We start from the raw sequence: 25,238 nt of genomic DNA, 5'->3' as shown, positions 1-25,238 counted from the left end.
TCACAAGTTCACATTCTGAAGTACTGTGTGTCAGCACTCCAACATATGAATTTTTGAGACACATGACATTCAATACGATTTTTTTTTTTTTTTTTGAGATAGAGTCTTGCCCTGTCGCCCAGGCTGGAATGCAATGGCACGATCTCAGCTCACTGCAAGCTTCACCTCTGTGTTCAAACGATTCTCCTGCCTTAGCCTCCCAAATAGCTGGGATTACAGGCGTGCGCCACCACGTTCAGCTAATTTTTGTATTTTTAGTAGAGACAGGGTTTCACCATGTTGGCCAGGGTGGTCTTGAACTCCTGACCTTAGGTGATCCACCTGCCTCCGCCTCCCAAAGTGCTAGGATTACAGGCGTGAGTCACCGCACCTGGCCCTTGATTGTCTTTTAAAGAGAGGATCTGACATCACTGGATGAGCATTCCTTGTTGCCAAAAATCAACAGAGCTGTGGTAGGGACCATGAGCTCCAGATCACCACAGTCTCTATCCCTGGGCTTCACTCCTTTGTGTTAACTGCCCAGCTGCTGTAGGCTTTGGGGTCTGCAGCCTCTGATGTAGCATAAGAAAGCCACGGGAAAAAAGAGCTCAGGAAAAGGGAAAGTGGAGGCCGGTGATAGAAACTGAGGAATGACAGAGAGGTGAGAGAACCTAGAGGACTGACTTGGAAACAAAGAAGCAAAGGAATCAGGTTTGAACGGAGGACAAACAAACCTTGTTTTAGCTATATGATCCAGCTATTTGCTTAGGTCCCAAATTTAAGAACCATTTTTCACACTTTTCCTTATCTCCCTTATCTAAACTCATCCCCAAGTCTGTCACATCTACCTCAGAATTATTCCTGAAATTTGTCCATCTCTATCATTTCTTACCTGCTCATTGCAAAAGCAACTCTTCTCTTTGCATCCTTTCAAATTGTTTCTCAAAAGTTCCATGTATACACAGCAGCAAGCAGGGTGATGTTACGAAACGAGATCCTGTCACTCACGTGTTGAAAACTCTTCACTAATTTCCCATTACACTTGGAATAAACTCCGTATCCCTCACAGGGTCCCAGAGAGTCTGTGCATGATGGGGACTCTCCTGGCCTTGTTGATCTCCTCCTCCGTGTTCCCCATGACCCACTTTCTCACTTTCTTAAAGGCGCCACATTCTTCTCCTTCCCTGTTGCTTGCTCACATGTCGATCCTTCTGTTGGCTGTTCTTTCCTGATATCTCCACAGAGCTGGCTTCTTCTCAGTTTACTGAACCTCTTCAGAGGGCACTTTCTTGACATTTCAAATCAAAAGGTCACCTGTCTTCCTCTAATTTCTCAGCAACTTATTTTCCTTCTCCACTTAATATCTCCTTTCTCAACTAGAAAGTAATCCTCAGGAGGGTAGGCACAGCATCTGTCTTGCTCCTGGTTGTTTCCCCAGCTTCTGTTAAGGGCGCTTTCCTGCCACACAGGAGGAACTTAAATTGTGGTGGAATTAATATGTGAACAGTAGTCACACGCAGCAGAGATGAGACTAGGCTAAGGAATAAAAATTGCACATCTGTATTTCGGTAACTTCTTTTATTTTATTTGAAACAGGGTCTTGCTCTGTGGCCCAGGCTGGAGTGCAGCGGCACGTTCATAGCTCACTCCAGCCTGGAACTCCTGGGCCTAAGCAATCCTGCCTCAGCCTCCAGAGTAGCTGGGACCACGGGTGCGCGCCACCACACTCGGCTAATTTTTTAATTTTTTTGTAGAGACGGGGCTCCCCAGGTTGTCTAGGCTGGTGATTTTTTTCTTAAGTGTCATAAAGATTTTGCAATCAGGAATAGGAGGCTACCGCGGCAACTCCACAAGCCCCGTAAGCCAAGCTGCTCGCGCCCTCCTACAGCGGCGGCAGCTCCGCGCCTGCGCAGATCTCCCTCGGGCGGTCCCGCCCCCTCATCCGAAGGGGGCGGGCTTAGCGGAAGGCGGGCCAGGCCGAATGCGGCCCCGGGCGCGTGTCGATGACGTCACCCGGCGCGTGCCCGGGTAGCCCGTAGTAACCCCGAGTCTGCGGAAGTGGTGACCCGTGGGACGCGGCTGAGACAGGTAACCTGTTCGCTCCCTGTTGGGTCCTTGCCTTCCTCTCCGCCGGCGTCGGGATGGCGGCGGGGACAGCACCATTCCATTCTGAAGGCGACGGGGAACCCTCCCTTACCCTCACTTTTGCTCGACCAGCGAGGACCCGCATCCCTTCCTCAGTTCTCCCAGACTCCTGGGGCTGAAACCCATCCTGGGGACTGGGCGGAGCGGTCACATCTCACCACCTCAGCTGTAGAGGTGGCCACGGGCTCTGGCTGTCTCCTCCCCTGCGGCACAGACCGTTCTCAGCCTCTGGGTGCCTCCTCCTTCGTCTCTTCCCTCCAGGCCCTCGGTCACCTGCCGGTCTCGGCTTCCAGCCCCACAGGGCTCATCTCCAGTCTTAAGCTGGCAGAACAGTTTCCAATTCGATTCATATCCACTTGCAGTGAAACCCATCCGCTTCTTCTTCCCCCGGAGTATCTTTACTGAGAGCACCAAATTTTGAGTTATTGGTGTCCTATAGAACATTCATCCTGTTAGTCTGGAGTTGTGTTCATTCACGCATGCGTGGGCGGGGAGGAGGTGGCACAGTAATGTGATCATCTATTGTGATAATAAAAGATCCACTTAGGATCCAATCTGCTGTTGAGATGCATGGAACAGTTAATAGCATTGCATAAAATGCCTCTTGTACCTGGATTTCTTTTGGGTTTTAGTGCAATGATGACAATTAGCCTTGCGAAGGTAGCCCTCAAAAGAAGTAACATAACCCCTTTGGGAGGTCGAGGCGGGCGGATCACGAAGTCAGGAGATCGAGACCATCCTGGTTAACACGGTGAAACCCCGTCTCTACTAAAAATACAAAAAATTAGCCGGGCGTGGTGGCGGCGCCTGTAGTCCCAGCTACTTGGGAGGCTGAGGCAGGAGAATGGCGTGAACCCGGGAGGCGGAGGTTGCAGTGAGCCAAGGTGGAGCCACTGCACTCCAGCCAGGGTGACAGAGCAAGACTGCAAACAAACAAACAAACACAAAAGGCTTGGAGTTTTAACGTGATTCTCATACAGATTTTTCATGAATCTGAATCTGATCTATTTGATAGGGTGTGAGACGTGGCTTCTACCAAGGAATTTCCTATGATAGGCAGTAAATTCCCTATTGGTGTTTAATAATGGTGTTTTATTACCTTATTCACTTCATACTTAAATATGAAGGTTTCTAAGAAAAAGATATTACCTCAAGAAAGAGTGATGACCAGGATTGCATACGGACCTGATTTGTTTTGGTGTTTAGGAGCTGGCACATCAAAAGAGAAATGGGTTGTTCTCTCCAGACCATGAAAATGGACATTTATACTAAATACAGAATATAAACCCAAAAGCATGACAGAAGACTATGTTTTATCAAAGAACTTAACACTTTAAAGGGCAGCAGCATTGCATTCTGGCAGTTGCTCTCTAGTGGCAGATAGCACAGAACTGTCTGTGTGCTGTCTGCAGCAGTCTCTGTGCTGTCTGCAATCTTGGCCAAATCAAGATCCTTCAGTGGTCATATTTGAGCAAGTGGATGCCCAAGGACTTTGACTATTAGTTTATAACAAATCTTTTTGTTTTGGAACATGGCATAACATCTTTCCTAATAAGAGAGTATTTCAGGTTCTAGAAATATCATGGTTACTGTATATGCTGTTTAGTCATTTTCTTTTCTTTTTTTTTTTTTGAGACAATGTCTCACTCTATTGGCCAGGCTGGAGTGCGGTGGCAGGATCACAACTCAGTGCAGGCTCCACTCCTGCCTCAGCCTCCTGGGTGTCTGGGACTACGAGTGTGCACCACCATGCTCAGCTAATGTTATGTGTTTTCTGTAGGGATGACGGTTCGCCGTGTTGCTCAGGCTGATCTTGAACTCCTGGGCTCCAGTGATCCACCTGCCTTGACTTTCAAAGTGTAGGGATTACAAGTGTGGGCCACTGCATCTGACCTAGTCATTTTCTTATAATGGTTTTCGAAATTCATATTTTTTATACCACATGGCGAATCGTAATGTTATGCAGTATTTGCAACATTTAACCAGCTTATGGCAAGCACTTTAAACATGTCCTTAGGTTCCTTCTGTATTGGTGTAGTTCTGTATTTGTTCTCCAGGTTTACACTTTTTTCTTCGGCGTATATATCTTAGCCTTTATAAGAAATGGAATCTCAAAGGAAAATAAACTGTTGAACCTTACCTTTAAAACTTCCTAATTCATTTCAATATGACCTACAAATGAAGTGTCAGTTGCCTGTTTACATTTAAAAGATGATTGAGCTCCCGAAGATCTAAAGATATTTAAGCTATAACAATTGCATTTTCTTACCTTAATCCCAAATGTTTTTCAATTTCCAGGAATTTGTTGAAATCTTTTGTCTTGGCAAGGATGAACTGAATACATGTTCAGTTTACCATGTAGAATCTGGTGCTGGGAGCATATTTTAAACCTTGATGAGGTGGATTCAAAACCATTTAGAGAGAATTTGTACATTTGCAGTGTATACATTCTGGATCTACCTCTGAATGGAGAAATCTGTGTTCTGTATTTATTTCCATAAAGAACTAGATGTAAATATTGAGATCTGAATGCTTCTTATTTATTTATTTTTATTGATTGATTAATTTGCTGGCCTTGGCAATCCTCTGAGTTTATACTTGGACTTGTTTTGCCCCTAGATACAGTGCTCCCTGCTGAGTTCATCTGCACAGCTGTAGCCCTGTGACATGATCACAAATAAATCCTAGGGTGGAGGAGCTTGTCTTGCTTTCTGGCTGAAGGAAGTGTAGTTGCCTAAGACAGGAACAGAGGGACCTCTTGCCCTTCCTACAGTTTTCCTGTTGTAGGGAGTATAGTTCCTACTGTAGAGAAGGACAGAAAGATGGTCGGTGCAGGGTAGGAAGTGGGGGGTTGTAAGGTCAGACGGAGGCCAGGAATTGCAGGAGGGATAAGGAAACATGCTTATACTTGGAGTTGCCAAGAAAAGGCCTGCTTATCACCCATATACAAGTTTTCAGTAATGAGATTTTCCTCAATATACTTAACAGCAAGAGTCCCACAGGAAGCCCTGCCGTAAGTGGCTGGAGAATTTGCCAGATGCAGCCGTTTTTAGCATCATTGAACTCTACAGTGGACTTTAAATAGTGCTGGCTGGGAGGAGACCAGAGTTAGATTAAGCCAGTTCTCAAAGTTTGGTCTCTGAACCATTAGTATTAATATTGGAACTTGTTAGAAATGCAGATTCTCAGAGCTCAGTAGTCTGTGTTTTAACAAGTTCTTCAGGAAGTTCTAAGTGTGCACTCAAATTTGAGAACCACTGGCCTAGCCAATTCAACCTAATTGTAGTGGCAAAGTGAAAATACTGGGAAAGAATGAGTGAAAATTTCATTATGTTAGAACGTCTTTCGGTGTTTACCTAGGGATGGCTTTCCTCCTATAGAGAATACCATTTCAAGTTTGAAGGATAGAAAAGACTGCTTCAGTTACAGACACCAGTTACGTGCAACATTGTTCTTGTAGGTGGAGAATACCCCCATTCGTGGCTACAATTCACCCTGGAATCTAAATTCTGCCAAATTATATAATACAAGAGTGCTCTTCACCTTGCCTCCTTTTTCATTTTAAATATCTATTCCTTGATTGTATTAATATTTATATTTGCATTGACCAGTGAAATTTTGTTTTCATGGTTTTGTGATGGCCAGAGTTGGTTTAGTAGCACGTTGGTTCAGAGACACTAGATACATGAAAATTATCTTGATATCCTGCAGAAAACGTAGATTATTGGCTGCTATCCTTGCATGTCCAAGAAGCTGCGTTTTTAACAGGCACCGCTCACACCAGCCCACCCCTATCCCCAATGTTGTTTATTGGACTTGTGGTTCTCAGACTATATTCTGAGAAACACTGTGGTAAATTTCCAAGGAGAGTGATTTTAAAGTAACAGCTTTTTGAGATATAATTCACATGCCATAAAATTCACTCTTTGAAAGGATATAATTTATTGATTTTTAGTATATTTACAGAATTGTGCAACCATCACCCTGTATAATTTTAGGATATTTCCATCATTCCTCAAGAAATCCCTGTACTGATTGGCAGTGACTCCTCATTCTCTCTTTATCCCAGTCCTTGGCAACTACTTTCTGTCCCTATAGATTTGCCTGTTCTGGACATTTCATGTAAATGTAATCACAGAATATGTGGCCTTTCATATCTTCCTTCTTCCACGTCTCATGGTGTTCTCAAAGTTCATCCAGGTTGTGGCATGTATTGGTACTTCCTTTTTATGGCTGAATAATATTCCACTGTGTGGATGGACATTTTGTTGATCCATTCATCAGTTGATGGTCATTTGGTTGTTTTGCTATGTGTATGTTTTTAAAACAATATTAAGCTATATCTAGGCCTTTTCAAATAGTCACTGGATAGTTCTGTAGAGTGTCTTGGATTCCTATGGGAAGTGGGAACTGGATTTAGAGTCCCTTCTGTTCATGGATTTGAGGAGTCTGTATCTGTAATTTCTTTGGGTAGTGAAATATATTCTTATAAGAGCTAGAGCAGCTACTTTTTCTCCATAGCAGAACATTTGATATTGAAAAAGGAAATCTTTTTACATGACTTAAGGACTATATTTCAAAAATAGTTTCTATTAAAAATGGTATTCTTCGGCCGGGCGCAGTGGCTGAGCCCTGTAATCCCAGCAGTTTGGGAGGTGAGGCGGGCGGATCACGAGGTCAGGAGATCGAGACCATCCTGGCTAACACGGTGAAACCCCGTCTCTACTAAAAATACAAAAAACTAGCCGGGCGAGGTGGCGGCGCCTGTTGTCCCAGCTACTGGGGAGGCTGAGGCAGGAGAATGGCGTGAATCCGGTAGGCGGAGCTTGCAGTGAGCTGAGATTGCACCACTCACTCCAGCCTGGGCGGCAGAGCGAGACTCCGTCTCAGAAAAGAAAAAAAAAAAGTATTCTTCCACGTTTCTGGAGGAGGAACTCTTACTGAAAAAGCTGATATTTTCGTCTACATTTTCTTTTCCAATCTCTTCATTTTTACTCTACTGAACCCTGTAACGCAACTCTATTAATCTAGATCCTCTTTCTAGCATATAAATATTTATGGACAGTAATAAATTATATTAGTTCTGATAGAGTTTAAAATGTTTTGTGAATTTTTATCCCAGCATGACAAAAATCACTGGGTGGTCTGATACCACCTTCATCTTTAAACATTTAATCAATTATTTTTATTTTTAAAGGCTACATTAATTGAATGATATCCATAAAAGTGTTTAATAGTACTTATCTTGGATCCACAGTGCGCAAAGCACTTCATGGAGTTAAGGTCTGTCCTTTTCACTTCTGCTCTCCTCATACCTTATTTCAACCGTGGTACTCAGAATCTGGGCCCACCATTCTGCAGTGGGGACAGTGACTGAACTTGCATGTGGCTAGGGTGATGAAGGGTTTAGAAACTGTGTCATGTGAGAATTGGGTGAAAGAATGGAGGCTGTTCAGTTGTTAAAGAGAATACTCAGGCAGTGACAGCCCTGCCAGCCGTTCAGAGCTTGTCTAGAGAAATCTTATTCTTCCTTTGGGTAGTATTTGAAGTGAAAGAGTATGTCAACAAGGCTGTTAATTTTGTTGGGTTGTAAGTAGGCAAAAAACACGGAGATTTTTTGTAATGTTTCTTTCTTCTTCTTCTTCTTTTTTTTTTTTGAGACAAAGTCTTGCTCTGCCCTCCGGGCTGGAGTGCAGGTTCAAACTCCTGGGTTCAAGCGATCCTTTGCCTCAGCCTCCTGAGTAGCTGGGAGTACAAGCACATGCCACCATGCCCGATTAATTTTTAAATTTTTCTTTTGTAGAGATAGGGTCTTGCTATATTGACCAGACTGGTTTCAGACTCCTGACCTCAAGCAGTTCTCCGGCCTTGGCCTCCCAGAGTGCTGGGATTACAGGTGTGAGCCACTGTGCCCAGCCCAATTTTTCATTCTTACGTACCTTTCCACTATCTTTCAATTCCTAGAATATCTAGTCTAGAGTCTGATGTTAAGAATGGTTTCTGGGCCGGGCGCGGTGGCTCAAGCCTGTAATCCCAGCACTTTGGGAGGCCGAGACGGGCGGATCACGAGGTCAGGAGATCGAGACCATCCTGGCTAACACGGTGAAACCCCGTCTCTACTAAAAAATACAAAAAACTAGCCGGGCGAGGTGGCGGCGCCTGTAGTCCCAGCTACTCGGGAGGCTGAGGCAGGAGAATGGCGTGAACCCGGGAGGCAGAGCTTGCAGTGAGCTAAGATCCGGCCACTGCACTCCAGCCCGGGCGACAGAGCGAGACTCCGTCTCGAAAAAAAAAAAAAAAAAAAAAACAGAATGGTTTCTGGATTGTATTTTGCCTGTTCAGAATATATGGAATGTTAAATGATTGCATCAACGTTAATGCATTATTTTAGCCTTAACAGTGTGTAAATGTGTAAAGTGCTGTTTGATACTATACAATTTTTTTTTTTTTTTATTGAGATGGAGTCTCGCTCTGTCATCCAGGCTGGAGCGCAGTGGCCGGATCTCAGCTCACTGCAAGCTCCGCCTCCCGGGTTCACACCATTCTCCTGCCTCCGCCTCCCGAGTAGCTGGGACTACAGGCGCCGCCACCTCGCCCGGCTAGTTTTTTGTATTTTTTAGTAGAGACGGGGTGTCACCGTGTTAGCCAGGATGGTCTCGATCTCGTGACCTCATGATCCACCCATCTCAGCCTCCCAAAGTGCTGGGATTACAGGCGTGAGCCACCGCGCCCCGCCGATATTATACAATTTTATATAGCCAAGTTTTATTAGATCAGGATTAAAATATATCTTCCATTTGGTATAATGTGTAAAGTTTAGTCACTTCTTAAAATATAAGACCTGCAATATAGTATAACTTGCCTTGCCAATAAGTGACAAGATGTGGTGTGTTTTTTTTTTGAGGCGGAGTCTCGCTCTGCCGCCCAGGCTGGAGTGCAGTGGTCGGATCTCAGCTCACTGCAAGCTCCGCCTCCCGGGTTCCCGCCATTCTCCTGCCTCAGCCTCCCAAGTAGCTGGGACTACAGGCGCCGCCACCTCGCCCGGCTAGTTTTTTGTATTTTTTAGTGGAGACGGGGTTTCACCGTGTTAGCCAGGATGGTCTCCATCTCCTGACCTCGTGATCCGCCCACCTCGGCCTCCCAAAGTGCTGGGATTACAGGCTTGAGCCACCGCGCCCGGCCAAGATGTGGTGTGTTTAAGAGCGAGGGAGAGGTCTCTGGTTGTGGTGAATATCCCTATTTGGTTGGGGATATAAGGAGTCCCTGGCCTGTTTCACTTTTACCTATCTGGTTCAGCTTATGGTTCAGCTTATGGTTCAGCTTAGGATGGAATGTACTGCTCTGTGCTTTAAGTGGCCATTTTTGATCTAGGCTTGGACTGGACTTCAGGCACCAGAGTGTAGTGCTGAGAGTTCAGGGTCTGGAGCCAAACCAGGGGAATTTAAATCTCACCTCTGCCATCTCATAACTTTGTGAACCCAGGAAAGTATCGTAACTTCTCTGGGCTTCAATTTACTCATCTGTGAGATGGAGATGACAGTACGTACCTCACTGGGTAGTGAGGATGTAATGCAATCATGTTCTTCATGGACCTAGCCTGCCTCATAGCAAGCAGTCAATAGATGTTTGGTGCTGTTGCTACTTGTTAATACGAGTGTCTGAAGGTCAAGGGCCTTCTCGAAGGTTTCTGAATTGAGGAGTTCTGAATTCACTTAATTCCCAAAGGAGAAAGACTCTAGTTCACCTGGTTTCTTTAAGGCATTCTAGGTTCCTGCTGCCTGCTCAGGACAATCCCTGGGGAAGTTTTGGGTGAGTAGGATTCTCCTGGCCTTCCGCTGTCTGAATATGTCGCTGTCTTGTTCCTGGCCTCTGACATGAAGTGTTTGTGTAGCGGGAGTTCTCCGGCGGTTTTCAGAGGAACATGGTTAAATGTGTGGCTGTTCCACAGGAACACTAGAACATCAGAGCACGTGAACAGTTTTTACCACCTATGCTACAGGAGATATAGAAAAGGACAAGAGAAAAATATTTTAAATTAATGAGAAGGACAAAGTGAACTGTAACTAAATCCCCATGAATAATAAAACTGCATTCAGTTTTGTACGTTTGAAGTATCTATTCAGAAAGTGTCTATTAAGCATGAATTCATACCGGTCAGTCTAGGAACAAGAATGCCAGGAAACCTCCTGGGCCACTCAACCGAAACTGCGTCTCAAGTCCAGGCCAGGTTCTTCCTGCCGTCCTCCTGAAGGCAGCTTGCAGGGCTTATCTTGGCTTCCTCTCTTCTCAGAGCTGCCTCCACCCACCCATCTCCTGGAATTCTGTATTTCCCAAGGCTGGCTGCCGCGTGGCCACACTTTGCTTAGCTCCCAACTTTCCCTGTTGTCCTGGTGGTTGTCTTCAGATCCTTTTGGGGTTAAGGATTTTCCTACTGATCCTTATGGAAAAATAAAGGGCAATTTAAAGATTTGGTTAAAGATTAGGGCAGTTTAAAGATTTGGAGTGTTGGCTGGATGCGGTTGCTCACGCCTGTAATCCCAGCACTTTGGGAGGCCGAGACGGGCAGAGCACCTGAGATCAGGAGTTTGAGACCAGCCTGACCAACATGGTGAAACCCCATCTCTACTAAAAATACAAAAATTAGCTGGGTATGGTGGTGGGTGCCTGTAATCCCAGCTACTGGGGAGGCTGAGGCAGGAGAATCCCTTGAACCCGGGAGGTGGAGGTTGCAGTGAGCCCAGATCGCACCATTGCATTTCAGCCTGGGGGACTAGAGTGAGACTTCAAAAAAAAAAAAAAAAAAAAGATTTGGAGTGTTTACAATTGTAGTTACCAGTCCGGTGCTAAATAATAGCCACTAAGATTCAACTGGAAGCCAAACTGGGCGTCTATCCTTGTTAGGCTAGGCGTGAAGTTCACCAGACCTATTCTGTTGGATGGACTGTTGCTCTCTCCCTGAAAACGCTCCTTTCTACCACTAGTGGAGACTGAGGAAATCAGGAAGGAACCACGAGAGCCCTCCCCATCTTGAGGGTGGAGTGTGCATTGCCAAGGACCTCTAGATAGGTTGATGCCTTATTTTAAAAGGTACCTCAGATTTGTTTTCATCAGGTATGGCAAGACGACAGACACAGAAACAAGCTGCTTTTGAAAGAAGAGTTTATTATTATAGTTCCCAAGAGGAGGGGGTGCCTCATGCCTCACAGGGCCATATGAGGAAGCTCTGGGATTGGTCAGGAGGCAGAAAGAGTTGGGGGAAGCATGGGCAGGAGTCTTTATCGGGGTTTCTGTGGGAAAAGCAAGGCAAGCAGGCTAAGTAGATGAAGGATTTGCTAGTTTGAATACTTTTGGAGGGCTCTGGGGGTGGTCCTGGTTGTGTGGCACCTGGCTGTGGGGTGATGTAGGACAGTGGCGATATTGCTTGGGCCATGAGAGTTAGATAAGGAGGCGGTTGTGGGCTGTGGATTGGCTGATTTGCCTGTGAAAGGCTCACAGGCAAGTTCTTTGCTATCTCTTGGAATTAGCCCTGGGAGGAGCAATTTCTCCGGGATTAACAAGGCTCCGACATGTCAAAACATCATAAAATATAGAAAATAAAAAACATGATTAATGCATACCCCTTCCAGCAGAACTGTGCTTATCACAGAAGTGGTTCTTTTGGGAGCATTTTCTTATTGAGTGATAGAAAGAATGGTCAAGTGGCTCCTTGCACCCCTGGAGTTTACGGTCTAGCTTAGTAAATAAGGCCTGCACACATGAAAGTGACCAGCCATGCAGGACACCAGATCACATGCCAGGAAGTTCAGTACAGTATAATGCGAGCTCAGAGAAAGGAGAGATGAGAATGTCCTAGAAGCAGTAGAGGGCAGTGGTTCAGAAGGCTGTGGGGTCCATATCCGCTTCATCAGTTATGCACTGTGGAACCGCAAGCAAGCTGGATACGCACTGTGGAACCGTAAGCAAGCTGGGTCATCCCTGTGTTTTAGTTTCCTGATTTATAATATGAGGTTAATAACAGTAGTACCCATAGCAGAGTTACGGTGGAGACTAAATGAGTTAATACATTGAAAGGGCCTAGCACAAAGCCTGGTGCTTAGTAAGAACTCAGTAAGCATCAACTGTTATAGGGCTGTTGAGGAAAGTTTCACAGAGTGGATAGAATTGATTGTTACCTTAAAGAGGGGGAGGTGGCGGGAGGGGAGAGAGAGAGAGAGAGAGAGAAAATGTTTCTCTGTTGGGTCGGGGTGGATGTGGGGTGGCGGCTGGAAACAAGCCTGGCAAATTCAGGTAATAGGAGGTTGGTCTGATAGGATAAGGTTGAAAAAATATGTTGGTGAGAGTTCTGAATGGTAAGGATTTTGCATTTTTTCTTTAAACCATGGAAATTCATTCAGGGCCTTTCCCCCCCCACCTTTTTTTTTTTTTTTTTTGAGACAGAGTCTTGCTCTGTTGCCCAGGCTGGAGTGCAGTGGTGTGATCTCTGCTCACTGCAACCTCTGCCTCCCGGTTCAAGTGATTCTCCTGCCTCAGCCTCCCGAGTAGCTGGGACTACAGGCGCCCGCCACCACGCCCGGCTAATGTTTTTTGTTATTTTTAGTAGAGACGGGGTTTCACCATGTTAGCCAGATGGTCTCGATCTCCTGACCTCGTGATCCACCCACCTCGGCCTCCCAAAGTGCTGGGATTACAGGCTTGAGCCACCATGCCCGGCCCCACCTTCTTTTTCTAAAAGCAGGGACGACATGACATTAAATTAGTGCTTCAGGAATCTTACTCTTAGTGGTATGGTTCTATAGAGAGGAGAGACTTGGGACAGGTTATCTAAGTCAGAATAGATTAAGTTAGCAGTAATTAAAAACAACTCCAAAATCTTTGTGGCCTAAAAAAAAAAAAGATGCATTTCTTTGTCATGCTATTCCATCACAGCTGAACTGGGGACTCTGCTCATCACAGTCATTCTGAGATCCAGGCTGATAGAGCAGCCAACATGTCACATTTTGTTTACCTTAAGAGAGGGAGAGAAGAGCACTCTGGAGGGTTATGCACCAGCGATTAAATGCTAGGCCAGAAGGACACGCATGCTTCCATTTGCAACTCAGCACTGGAGCAGTCACATGTCAGTAACCAGTTCCAGGCATTCAAGAAATCTTGTATGTTTGTGGGGAGGGCTGGGTAGAAAGAATGGGAAGTATCCAAAAATAGCACTGATGGCCACACAGGAAGACTTATGTAGAAGGTGGTTGTGTAATAGTTCAAATGGGTGGTCTTTGCTGCTGGGTCACAGTTGTTGCAGTCAATACAGAGAAGGGTTGGGTAAAAGAATTTAAAGCAGTAGAATTTAAACGTTGATCATGGATTGGGTCGAGTGGCAAAGAAGAGAGGAGTCAACATGAATCAAAACTTCTGGTGTGTGTTGAGGGGATGGTGGCAGACCAGTGGGGTGCCCTCAAGGCCTCTAGAGCTGTACTCCTTGATGAGTAGCCCACCAACCAGTGCTTACCCACAGACTGGAATTGGTTTGCAAGGAAGTAAGTGCAGAAATAGAGGATACTCTTTTAGAAATGTTTATATTATTTTCTTTTTTTTTTTTTTAGACCGAGTCTTGCTCTTTCACCAGGCTGGAGTGCAGTGGCGTGATCTCGGCTCATTGCAACCTCTGCCTCCTGGGTTCAAGTGATTCCCCTGCCTCAGCCTCCCGAGTAGCTGGGATCACAGGCACGCGCCACCATGCCTGGCTAACTTTTTGTATTTTGGTAGGGACGGGGTTTCACCATGTTGGCCAGGATGGTCTTGATCTCCTGACCTCGTGATCCACCCGCCTCAGCCTCCCAAAATGCTGGGATTATAGGTGTGAGCTGCTGTACGTGGCCACTTTTCTTTATTTATATGCTGTAGTTTGCCTGATTATATCTATGTTGAATCTGATACAAATTAGGGGCATGTATTTTTGTGTTTTTTTCTTTCTCTTTTTAGTGATCTATTTTTATTATATTTTGTGAAAATATAAGGGGAAAAATAACCACAGATTATTGGAGAAGCATTGCTTTGGAGATAGGAGGCAGGGATGTAGAGATCAGAGCCGCATAGGGAGTTGAGTCCTTTCTGTAAAATGATGAGTTGAGTACCTGAGATGTGAGCAAGAGAAAGACTTCAGAAAGAGAAGAGGTGCCCACGGTTAAGCCTTGGGAAGCACCCAGTGTTCTGGAGACAGGCATGTAAAAAGAGATGCAGGCTGCTCTGTCTATAGAGTAGCCATTTTTTTTATTCCTTTACTTTCTTAATAAACTTGCTTTCATTTTGCAAAAAAAAAAAAAAAAGAAGACGAAGAAGAAGAGATGTGGATGACAGAGTGTCCCAGGAATCACCGGAGGTGGTGGCCAGTTAGCAGTATGAGATGCCACAGAGAGTCAAGGAAGATAAGGCCTGAGGTTAAGCTAGACGTGGCAAGAAGTAAGTCATTGTGAATGTTTGAAAGTAAACTTGCAGTGAAGTGGTGTGGTCAGATGCCAGATTTCAACAGTTTAAGAAATATGCAGTCATAAAATAGAAAAGGATATAACCTTCTTTTCAGAAAAGTTTGATAGATAAACAAAAGCAACAACCAGCTATTGAGCCCAGCAAGAGAAAGCACATTTTGTTATTGTTTTTTCCGATAGGAAATCATGAGCAACTCAAAAGGCTTCTATCACCTGGAAGATGGGAAAATCAGCGCGGGAGGAAGGAGATGCAGTGTTCCGTGGCTGGGAGTGGAGTGGAGGACGGAGGCCATGGGAGTGGACCGAGGGGTGAGGGCAGGGGTTAGATTGAACCCAGATAACCATCCACACAGCAGATAAGGTCATTAAGAGGGGAAACATGGATGGGAATCTGCATATCTCAGTTGACTCAAATGGAAAAATGCAGGCTGGCGTGCCTGGGAGCTGGCCTGGATGCCGCGGTAGGTGTGGTCAAAATTAAGCGAGCAGAGACTTGGAAGTCCTGGTGAGAGCATTAATGAAGTTCTTTCCCATTGTGACCATGGGGTCCAGCCTGGGCTATTCAGCTTCTTTCTCTAGTCTACATTCGGTAAAAATTAATATTACTGAATAACAAAGCAGTGATGCGGAGGGAGGAGTGGAGTGGAGTTACTTAATCCTTAATCCTTAAGAATAGAATATGGGGCTGAGTGTGGTGGCTCACGCATGTAATCCCAGCACTTTGGGAGGCCAAGGCGGGCGGATCACAAGGTCAGGAGACCATCCTGGCTAACACGGTGAAACCCCATCTCTACTGAAAATACAAAAAATTAGCCGGGCGTGGTGGCAGGCACCTGTAGTCCCAGCTACTCAGGAGGCTGAGGCAGGAGAATGGCGGGAACCCGGGAGGCAGAGCTTGCAGTGAGCCGAGATCACACCACTGCATTCCAGCCTGGGCGACAGAGCGAGACTCCATCTGAACAACAGCAACAAAATATGGTGGGCCGGCCGTGGTGGCTCATGCCTATAATCCCAGCACTTTGGGAGGCTGAGGCGGTGGATCACCTGAGGTTGGGAGTTCAAGACCAGCCTGACCAACATGGAGAAACCCCGTCTCTAGTAAAAATACAAAAATTAGCTGGGCGTGGTGGAGCATGCCTGTAATCCCACCTGCTTGGGAGGCTGAGGCAGAAGAACTGCTTGAACCCAGGAGGCGGAGGTTGTGGTGAAGCAAGATCGAGCCACTGCACTCCAGCCTGGGCAATAAGAGCGAGACTCTGTCTCAAAAAAAAAGAAAAAGAAAGAAAGAAAGAAAATATGGTACAAATTGGATTTATGATAAAATTATGTAGTTTAAATTATATCTAAAATTTTTGAAAACACTCAGCAAAGTTACAAAAAATAGAAATATAGTGCTTTAAGTACTCTAAACATTGTGAAATTTGAAAAATGCTTCAGAACTTCTACCTGTTGAAATAATCTATTGACTTCTCATTTTCATTGAGCTCTTTTTTATTTTTAATTTTTCTGGGTACATATTAGGCATATATATTCATGGGGTACATGAGATGTTTTGATACAGGTATAAAATATGTAGTAATCACATCAGGGAAATAGAGTATCCATCACCTCAAGCGTTCATTATGTCCTTGTGTTACGAACATTCCAATCATACTCTCTCAGTTATTCTAAAATGTAAACAGAGTATTGCTGACTATAGTCACCCTGTTGTGCTATCAAATACTAAATCTCATCATTGTCTCTAACTAATCTTTGTACCCGTTAACCATTCCCATTCTCCCTCCTAGCCTCTGGAAACTGCCAGTGGATTCTATCTGCATGAGTTCAATTGTTTTAAGTTTTAGCTCCCACAGTTGAGTGAGAACATGGAAGTTTGTCTTTCTGTGCCTGTCTTTTTTCACTTACTGTAATGTCCTCCATTTCCATCCATATTGTTGCAAATGACAGGATCTTATTCTTTTTAATGGCTGAATAATACTCTGTTGTGTTTATGTACCACATTTTCTTTATCTGTTACTCTATTAATGGACACTTAGGGTGATTCCAAATCTTGTGAATAGTGCTGCAGTTAAGTATGGGAGTGCAGGTATGTCTTTGATATACTAATTTGCTTTCTTTTGAGTATGTACCTAGCAGTGGGATTGGTGGAACATATGGTAGTTCTATCTGTGGTTTTTGAGGAACCTCCATACTGTTCTTCACAGTGGTTGTGCTCATTTACATCCCCACTATACGACACGGGTTCCTCTTTCTTCACATCCTCGCCTGTGTTCATTATTGCCTGTGTTTTATTCAACTCTTTCTTCTGAGTGTTGCAATGAGACAAGAACTGGGCAGAGATGCAGTGTGTCTGTTGTTGTGCCTACCTCTCCCTTCCCTGACCTAATTACTCTCCCTTCACCACCCTGAATCCAGCCGGGGGGTTTCCTCTAGCCTTTGCTATGGTAGGTAGTGGACCTCTGTTTGGTTTTCCATGTGACATTGATACAAGGTAGCATGTCATGGTTACTTGGATTGCTGTGCAATACAGGCCATGGATATCTCGGTTAAGAACATTCTGGAGTTCAACTGCTTCGTTTACATCTTGGAAATCTCGGACACTTAGGCTCTCTGAGCATCATTTCATCATCTGTAATCTTTTCAGTACCTGGATTGTCAGCCCCCGAGGCAGGTATCACCTCTTAGAAAATGGAGTAGAAAAGCGAAATCCCCATTTCTTTATAACTGTAATGAAGTTTCCCCGGAATCCTTTTCTGACCACTCTCTATAATTTAGTTTAAGTGGTACTCTTCAGAAACTGAAACATACTATACTTTGCAAGCAAGTAGCAATCAAAGGGATACATTCTTTCACCTTTGAATGTAGAGTGAAATCACTTCCAATCTTATCTTTGCAACCCAGTTGCCTGCTGATAATGTGAGCATACACACCTTAGGCACCAAAGAGGAATGGCATCTGGGTGTGGAGACGTGATCAGCACAACCGGAGTCAACACAAGCTGCCATCAGGGAAGCCCAAGTCCATCACATCACATCATGTTTCAGCACAAGTCAGGGCGGTCAGACACTGACGGAATAAAATCAGTTTTTGTTTTCAGTGTTCACATTTTAGACGCCCCCCGCCCCCACTTGACTGGTTATAATATATAAATCCAGCCACAGCTGACAGTGATTTGCTTGTTTTGTTCAGGAAAAGGCCTTTGACTGAGACTCTGCCTTGGCCTTACTGCACTGATCTTCAACACAGGCGCTTTTTATAATTCCCACAACTGCACTAACTCCAGTGGGGTTTTTTTTTTTTTGAATACACATATCACAATAGAGTCTTTCATTACATGATCACAAATTATATGCAGTCACTCTTATATGGTTCCTGAAAGCAGTAAATTTAGAGCAAAGAGAGACTGTTTAAAACTTGAGACCAGAGAGCACAGTTTATCTTATTTACAGTTTGGCTTAAAGATAGGTCTTTAAGTTAATATCATACCACATGTGGTAATCCTGCAAAGTGCTACATATTTGTATTTATAGTTAAGGGAATAAAGCAAAATCCCCTTTTCATTATGTTATCTTGCATTATTGACTCAGTGATAAATGACATTGCCTCACGGGTATGAGTTTTGTAGTGAAAGACCCTATTGTAGCATATATTTATATGGGGAGGGGGCTAGTTAGAGTTATGGTTCCAGAGGGAATTTAAACTCGGAATGTACTGGTACTTGTACAGTTAAAACATACAGCTCAGTGTTGTTTTAACACTATATTTTTACTTCAAGTAAAAGAAAAATAAATAGGCATGAACAAAGGGGAAAAGCTTAAGGTTGAAATGCAAGAAACCAAATAAAATGACTAAAAGCATATCTTGAACTCAAAGATTACAATTTTACCAGAGATAATGGTGGTCATTAGATTGGCCAGTCTCTGCTGTTTAAAGATGACGTCAGCTTTCAAAGTTTATTAACCGTTGAAGGGCATCAGAGAACAATTTCCAGCAAATCGGGGAGATGTGAAAGTGAGCCGAAGGAAAAGTGCTGAGGGGCTGGAAAGTTTAACACCTGCCCCAGCATTTGAGGAGAAAACTGGTTCCATGCTATGTCAGTTTGTCCAAACCAATATTCTTGAGAATTTCTACTGAAGGAGGAAGCCAGTAGATATTTTGGAGGAATGGTTAGTGTTTTAGAATGTATTTGTTTTGAAATAGAATAGTAAATTAAAAAAATAGGAAATTCCAATCTTGAATAAAGTAAAAATTATTTCAGCCTCTAGTCATTCAAAACTTTGGATAAATTAACCAGGAATGTGCTGCCATTTTGCTAAGCACACAGAAATAAGGACTTTCTGATAAATTAATAATAGAAGTAAGGCTTCAGGACTAACATATTTGAAGCAAATTTGTCCCCTGCCCATTCTTTCTGCACCTAAAAGGTATCATTTCCCTGTTTCTGTGGCCTCCATTGTTTCTCTGGGAATCCAGGTCATTCTGAGAAGAAGCCACCTGCCATCTGTGTTGCCGTTCTTCTGTGGGTCATATGTCATTGCGTAATGGCTGCTTTCAAGATTAGTTTTGTTTTTCAGTAGTTTGATAATGATGTGCCTAGGTGTGTTTTCCTTTGTTTTTTTCCTGTGTAAATAAACTTTTGAAGCTTTATATCTCTCACCAAATTTGGAAAATTTTAACTATTTTTAAATAAATGGTTTATTTTGAAATACTTTCAGATTTACCAAAAAGTTGCAAACATAGTATAGGGAGTTCCCAACTCATCGTCCAGCTTTTCTTCATGTTCATATAATCACGGTATGTTTGTTAAACTAAAAATGTAGCACTGGCATAATGCTTTTATCTACAGTTTTTCCACTAATGTCCTTTTTGTTTGTTTGTTTGTTTTAGGATCCAGTCTAGGATACCACATTGCATTTTATCATATCTCTTGTGCACCTCCATTCTGTAACACTTTGTCAGATTTTACTTGTTTTTTTTTTTTTTTTGAGACGGAGTCTCGCTCTGTCACCCAGGCTGGAGTGCAGTGGCCAGATCTCGGCTCACTGCAAGCTCTGCCTCCCGGGTTTACGCCATTCTCCTGCCTTAGCCTCCCGAGTAGCTGGGACTACAGGTGCCCGTCACCTCGCCCAGCTAGTTTTTTTGTATTTTTAGTAGAGACAGGGTTTCACCATGTTAGCCAGGCTGGTCTCGATCTCCTGACCTCGTGGTCCACCCGCCTTGGCCTCCCAAATTGCTGGGATTACAGGCTTGAGCCACCGCGCTGGGCCCAAGGTCTGATTTTTCACAGAAAAAATTGCAACCTCTGGCATAAATGGGTTAACTGCCTTGCCTGGCACCAAGTAGGGTTTTCCCTCCGTTGAAAAACTATAAAGCAGGAAGCTCAATGCCATTCCCTTCTTCCACGTGTTGGCTCCCTACAGTTCTTGTCAGTGTTTTGCTCACTTTCATGGGCCTTCAGAAATTTTGTCTTTTTGTCTAGAGTTTGTAAGTGCTATCAGTGGGAGGATTAGTCTGCCAGAAGGTACTCCACTATTACCAGAAGTGGTACTCCCTTTCATTTAAGGGGAGGGCAGAATAATATTAATTAAATAATCAAGCAGACACATGTAAAACTAAATGTAAAACTAAAACTGTGTTGTTTTACTAAGAAGCACATGACTATAAACTCTAATAACAGGGGAATTTGACTTAATCAGTGAAGTCAGGAATGTTTTCCTTGAGGACGTGATGGGGTCCAGAGAGTTACTAGACAAAGACAGAATGGAAGAGATTCCGCGTATTTGTTGATTGAGTGATATAATCCAGCTTTCTGTGTATCTGGGCTTCTTTCTTTGCACGTATTCTTAACCTCTCAGTCTTTAATCATCTCTCTGGGCTTCTGGGATAATAAAAGGTAATCTATAGCTACAGTACCTCTAATGTTATACGATGAAGAATATCTTATATGAAAATAGGTAATCTATAGCTACGGTACCTCTAATGTTATACGATGAAGAATATCTTATATGAAAATTTCTTTTTTTTTTTCAACTGAAATTTTAATTTTAGATCCAGGGGATACATGTGCAGGTTTGTTGCAAGGGTATATTGCATGATGCTAAGGTTTGGACTTCTATCGAACCCATCATTCAGACAGTGAACATAGAACCCATGAAAACCTTTTTTTTTTTTTTTTTTTAAGAAAGGGTTTCGCTGTGCTGTTCAGGCTGGAGTACTGTGACGCAATCACGACTCACTGTAGTCTTGGCCTGTCAGGCTCAAGCAATCCTCCCACCTCAGTCTCCTAAGTAACTGAACTATAGGTGTGTACACCACCATGTCTGGCTAACTGTTATTTGTAAAGAGAGGTCTTCCTATGTTACCTGGGCTTGTCTTGAACTCCTGGGCTCAAGCGATCCTCCCACCTTGGCCTCCCAAAGTGTCAGAATTACGAGCACGAGCTACTACACCCAGCCTCATGAAAACTTCTTCACCAAAAGGACTTGTGGGTCTGGACCATTACGTGGTATATCACAGTCTGTGGGCTTCTGGTCAGTGTGATCCACTGAAGTATGAGGAAATCTCCCTTCCGCTTCAGGTATTCAGAAACAACAACACACACACAGACACACGAGTCTCTCTCTTTCTCTGTCTCTCTCTCACATACACACACATCCACCCCACATACATGCATGTACCAGGGAGAAAGAACAGATACACATCAAGAAATGCATGCTAATAACAAACTTCTTTCTTATCAGCAAAAAGATATGCCAGGTTACAGTGGAGTTGTATATTCAAAGTGTTAATTAAAAATAACTATCAACAAAAGGTCAACACTTAGTGAAGTGATCACTCAGTAGAGAGGATGTAATACAGACATTTTCAAACGTACACCTGTTAAAAGAATTTGTTACCCATGGACTCCTGAAATAATTACTAAAGATAAACTTAAGTAAAAAGGAAATTGTGGCAGATTGTATTTTCCAAAAATGGCCATAACAATAATTACCATCTTCCATGCTTTTCTACAGTATACCTTTGCCACTCCCCCTTCAAAAGGTGGAGTCTAATCCCCTCTCCTTGAATCTGTATTGGCCTTATGAGTTTGCTCTTGAAAGCAATAGACTATGGTAGAAATAATAACCATGTTGACTTTGAGGTTAGGTCAGAAGAGGCCATGCAGTTTTCAACTGGTTCTTTGGGATGCTCGTGCTGGGGGCTGCCAACTACCATAGAAGATGTCTAACCATTCCAAGATCTCAGTGTTAAATAAGCTTTATTTAAATTTATTTATTTATTTATTTGTTTATTTATTTATTTATTTTTTTTGAGACAGAGTCTCGCTCTGTCGCCCAGACTGGAGTGCAGTGGCGCGATCTCGGCTCACTGCAAGCTCCGCCTCCCGGGTTTACGCCATTCTCCTGCCTCAGCCTCCCGAGTAGCTGGGACTACAGGCGCCCGCCACCTCGCCCGGCTAGTTTTTTTTTTTTTTTTTTTTTTTTTTTTTTTTTAGTAGAGACGGGGTTTCACCGTGTTAGCCAGGATGGGCTCGATCTCCTGACCTCGTGATCCGCCCGTCTCGGCCTCCCAAAGTGCTGGGATTACAGGCTTGAGCCACCGCGCCCAGCCTTAAATTTAAATAAGTTTATTTAAATAAGTTTAAGCAGCCTCTCTGGGCATCAGACCCTCCAGACAAGTCCGTCCTCCAACTGAGTACCATTGAGTAACAGATAGATTCATCCAGCTGACTGTTACCCACATTCATGACCTATAGAATATAATTAAATGGTTGCTGTTTGAAGCTACAAAGTAATTTGTCATGCAGCAAGTAGAATAAAATTGGACCCAGAAGGAAGGAGTGGAATGTATAAATTATCATGAGTAAGGAAGCTGGTGAATATATTTGTAAATACAAATGTATATTGACTTTAAAAAAGTTGGGTGGAGTTTTAACATTAAACAATGTGATACTAAGATAATAGCAACAATAATATGGAAGCTGGTATGGAGTAAGGAAGAGGGGAGACTGGTAATAAAACTTTCCAAGGTCCTTATTTTGTTTGGAAGGTTGTTTGAGATTGACTTTAAGTAGGCACATTAAAGGCATTGATTGTGTAAGTTATGAAACAGTGGAGGGGAAAACAGAATGTAGAAAAATTCAATAAAAAGCAGAAAAATAAAGCTAAGAAACAAAATCACAGGAGATAGAAAACATAAAACATGTTGATTGAGATGGTGCTATTACAACTGTAATTGTGATAAATTTAAAGAAATTCATTTCAGTCATTAAAAATGATAATTATATTTTTAAAATAGCCAGTCAAATGTTGTTTTAAAAAGACAGACAAGGCAAAAAGAGTCCAGAGCACTTAAAAATAAAAGGGATTGAAAAGATGTGCCAGGAAAAAGCAAACCAAAAGAAAGTAGGTATGACAATACTAACATCAGGCAAAATGGAATTTCTAGACATCTCTTTTTTTCTTCTCAGGATACACCTGTGCCTCTTTTTATGCCACATCGTTTTACTTGCAATGTGCAGCTAAGAGATGTGCGTAAGAGGCTCACTGCAGCATCATTTGTAATGAAGAAAATTTTCAAATAACTCAAATATCTATCAGTAGGGGAACGTATGGATAAATTATAGAATATTCCTGTGGGAGCATTAAACAGCAGTTAAAAGAGACAGATTTATGTACATCAGCATGTCTATATCTCAGAACCATTGAGTGAAAGAAGTTGCAGAACAGTATGTCAGTGTGACATTTATAAACACAAAACAGTATATTTGAACTTCTAACTTTCCTTCTAATTCTGAAATTATCGAATTTCACAGTAGTGAACTATGTTCCTATGACTGTATGCATTTGATTGTGTGAAGAATTGTGCCCAGAAACAGTGTATTTCAGCAAATACACTGGCTGTTATTAAGAGCAATGGGCGTATCCTAAATAATGGAATAGCAGAAAGCTGTCATTCTCTGGTCAGGTGATTGGTGGAGTTAAATATTTAGTGACTACTCACAGTGTGCTCTGTGGTGTAGAATAAGCATATATGCAAAAATAAGCTCTCCTTTCCCCCAGTTGCTTGCAAGTAAAAGGATGTGGCATAAAAAGAGGCACAGGTGTATCCTGAGAAGAAAAAATGAGATGTCTGGAGGGAGATGTTTGTTAAGCAGTAACTTAGCACTAGACTATAGAGTACACAAGCTAGAATCCCTGTTGTATAAGTAACTAGACGTTGAAATCACAAAAGCCTTTGGATGGCAATTCCACAAATATTTATTGAGAACCTGCTGTGTTGAGGATACTCCACTTAACCTGGTCATGAACACAAAAATGATTGAGGAGTTACAAGGAATCTTTAGAGCATTGGAGGATGGAGGTAACTATAAAATGAGCCAGGATAAGTTCAAGAGTCATAAGGATACACGTTGCTTTGTAGCTTGAAAGGAGAATGAAATTTTTTTTCGTTAGGGGGATTGGGGATGGCGTTACAGAGGTTATATCCCACATTCATAAATGGGTACATTCCACTTTGGATGGCTGAGAATGGCAGAGCAGTTTCTTCTCTGCGCCATAGCTCGGTTTAGTATGTGATCCTCTTCCCCCTTAAGAAGAATATTACTGTACGCTAATCCTTTCAAAGCCTTTAATGGTGCTGCTGAGACAATCATTTAAGCATTTAAAATACATACCACATAGCACACTTATTTTCTTTTTCTTTTTTTTTAGCACACTTATTTTAGATGCAGCAATGGTTAGCCACTGGAAACTAACCGTTGGTTTTTATAAGGGGGACTTTTATATGTTATGGCTTATGACAGAGAATGGAAAAATGCTTCAGTGAGGCAGGCTGGCATTTTGAATTGGAGCACAGTAATAGCCAAAAGTGCTGAAGTCGACGGACTGCTTAGAAATATGGTTTCCATTTGCTGAGAGAGACCTTGCAGTGTGGCCACATACATGCATTTGCAACCACAGCAGTTCAGTTTTTCCCTAAATGTGGGGCTGTGACCCTGATTGACATCAGTGAGTGTTACGTACTTGCAGAGAGAAAGATGATTTAGGCCATCCATGCATCTAAGACAAGTAAGACATAGGCAAATAAGCAACAACTAATAGACTTATACAAAATTTAGGTTGGAAACTATGCAGAAGTGACAGTGCTCTTCAGAATCTTCTGGGGCTGGCTTAAAAGTTCTCCTTTGCCCCCCAAGCTATTGCAATAAGAATTGCTTACTAGTCTGCATAACTTGAAGAAGATAAAGAAGGTCAAAGGAAGATATGGAAGAGAGACTTAGAGGTGACATTTGTCTCATGACTTAGACAATATGAAGGAGATGGCCATGAGACCTGGGGATGAGAATTCCCAGGAAAAGCCTCAGCAAGTGGAAAATGTTCTGTTCGTGGCAAACAGAAAGAACCGGGTGACCTTGAGCAAATTGCTTTGCCTGTCTGGGACTCACTGTCTTCATTTGTAAAATTAGAGAGTTGGATTGAATGAGCCCTAAGGAATTTTTCAGTTCCAAAGTTCAATAAAATAAAGATGACTTAAAGTAGGCCAAATGAAGTTGTTGATTGTTTTTAAAGATGGCAACCCTAGGCCGGGCGCGGTGGCTCAGCCTGTCATCCCAGCACTTTGGGAGGCCGAGGTGGG

The 25,238-nt window shown here is 43.2% G+C and overlaps 1 protein-coding gene across 2 annotated transcripts in view; it reads left to right on the top strand.

Moving 5' to 3' along the window:
• Positions 1-1,919: 1,919 nt before the first annotated feature.
• The window catches only part of LOC105501523 (chromosome unknown open reading frame, human C9orf3), a 355,937-nt gene continuing 332,618 nt past the window's right edge, over positions 1,920-25,238 (top strand). For both annotated transcript variants that reach the window (XM_011927517.1, XM_011927518.1), the window contains exon 1: positions 1,920-2,067. The gene's annotated coding sequence lies outside the window, so the exon portion shown is untranslated. The remainder of the gene's footprint in view (positions 2,068-25,238) is intronic.

Source organism: Colobus angolensis, unplaced genomic scaffold (genome assembly GCF_000951035.1).
Source record: "Colobus angolensis palliatus isolate OR3802 unplaced genomic scaffold, Cang.pa_1.0 Scaffold72, whole genome shotgun sequence".
In the NCBI taxonomy this organism is placed as follows: domain Eukaryota; kingdom Metazoa; phylum Chordata; class Mammalia; order Primates; family Cercopithecidae; genus Colobus; species Colobus angolensis.
The sequence above is the reverse complement of the archived record's forward strand: the minus strand, read 5'-3'. Positions and strand labels throughout refer to the sequence as shown.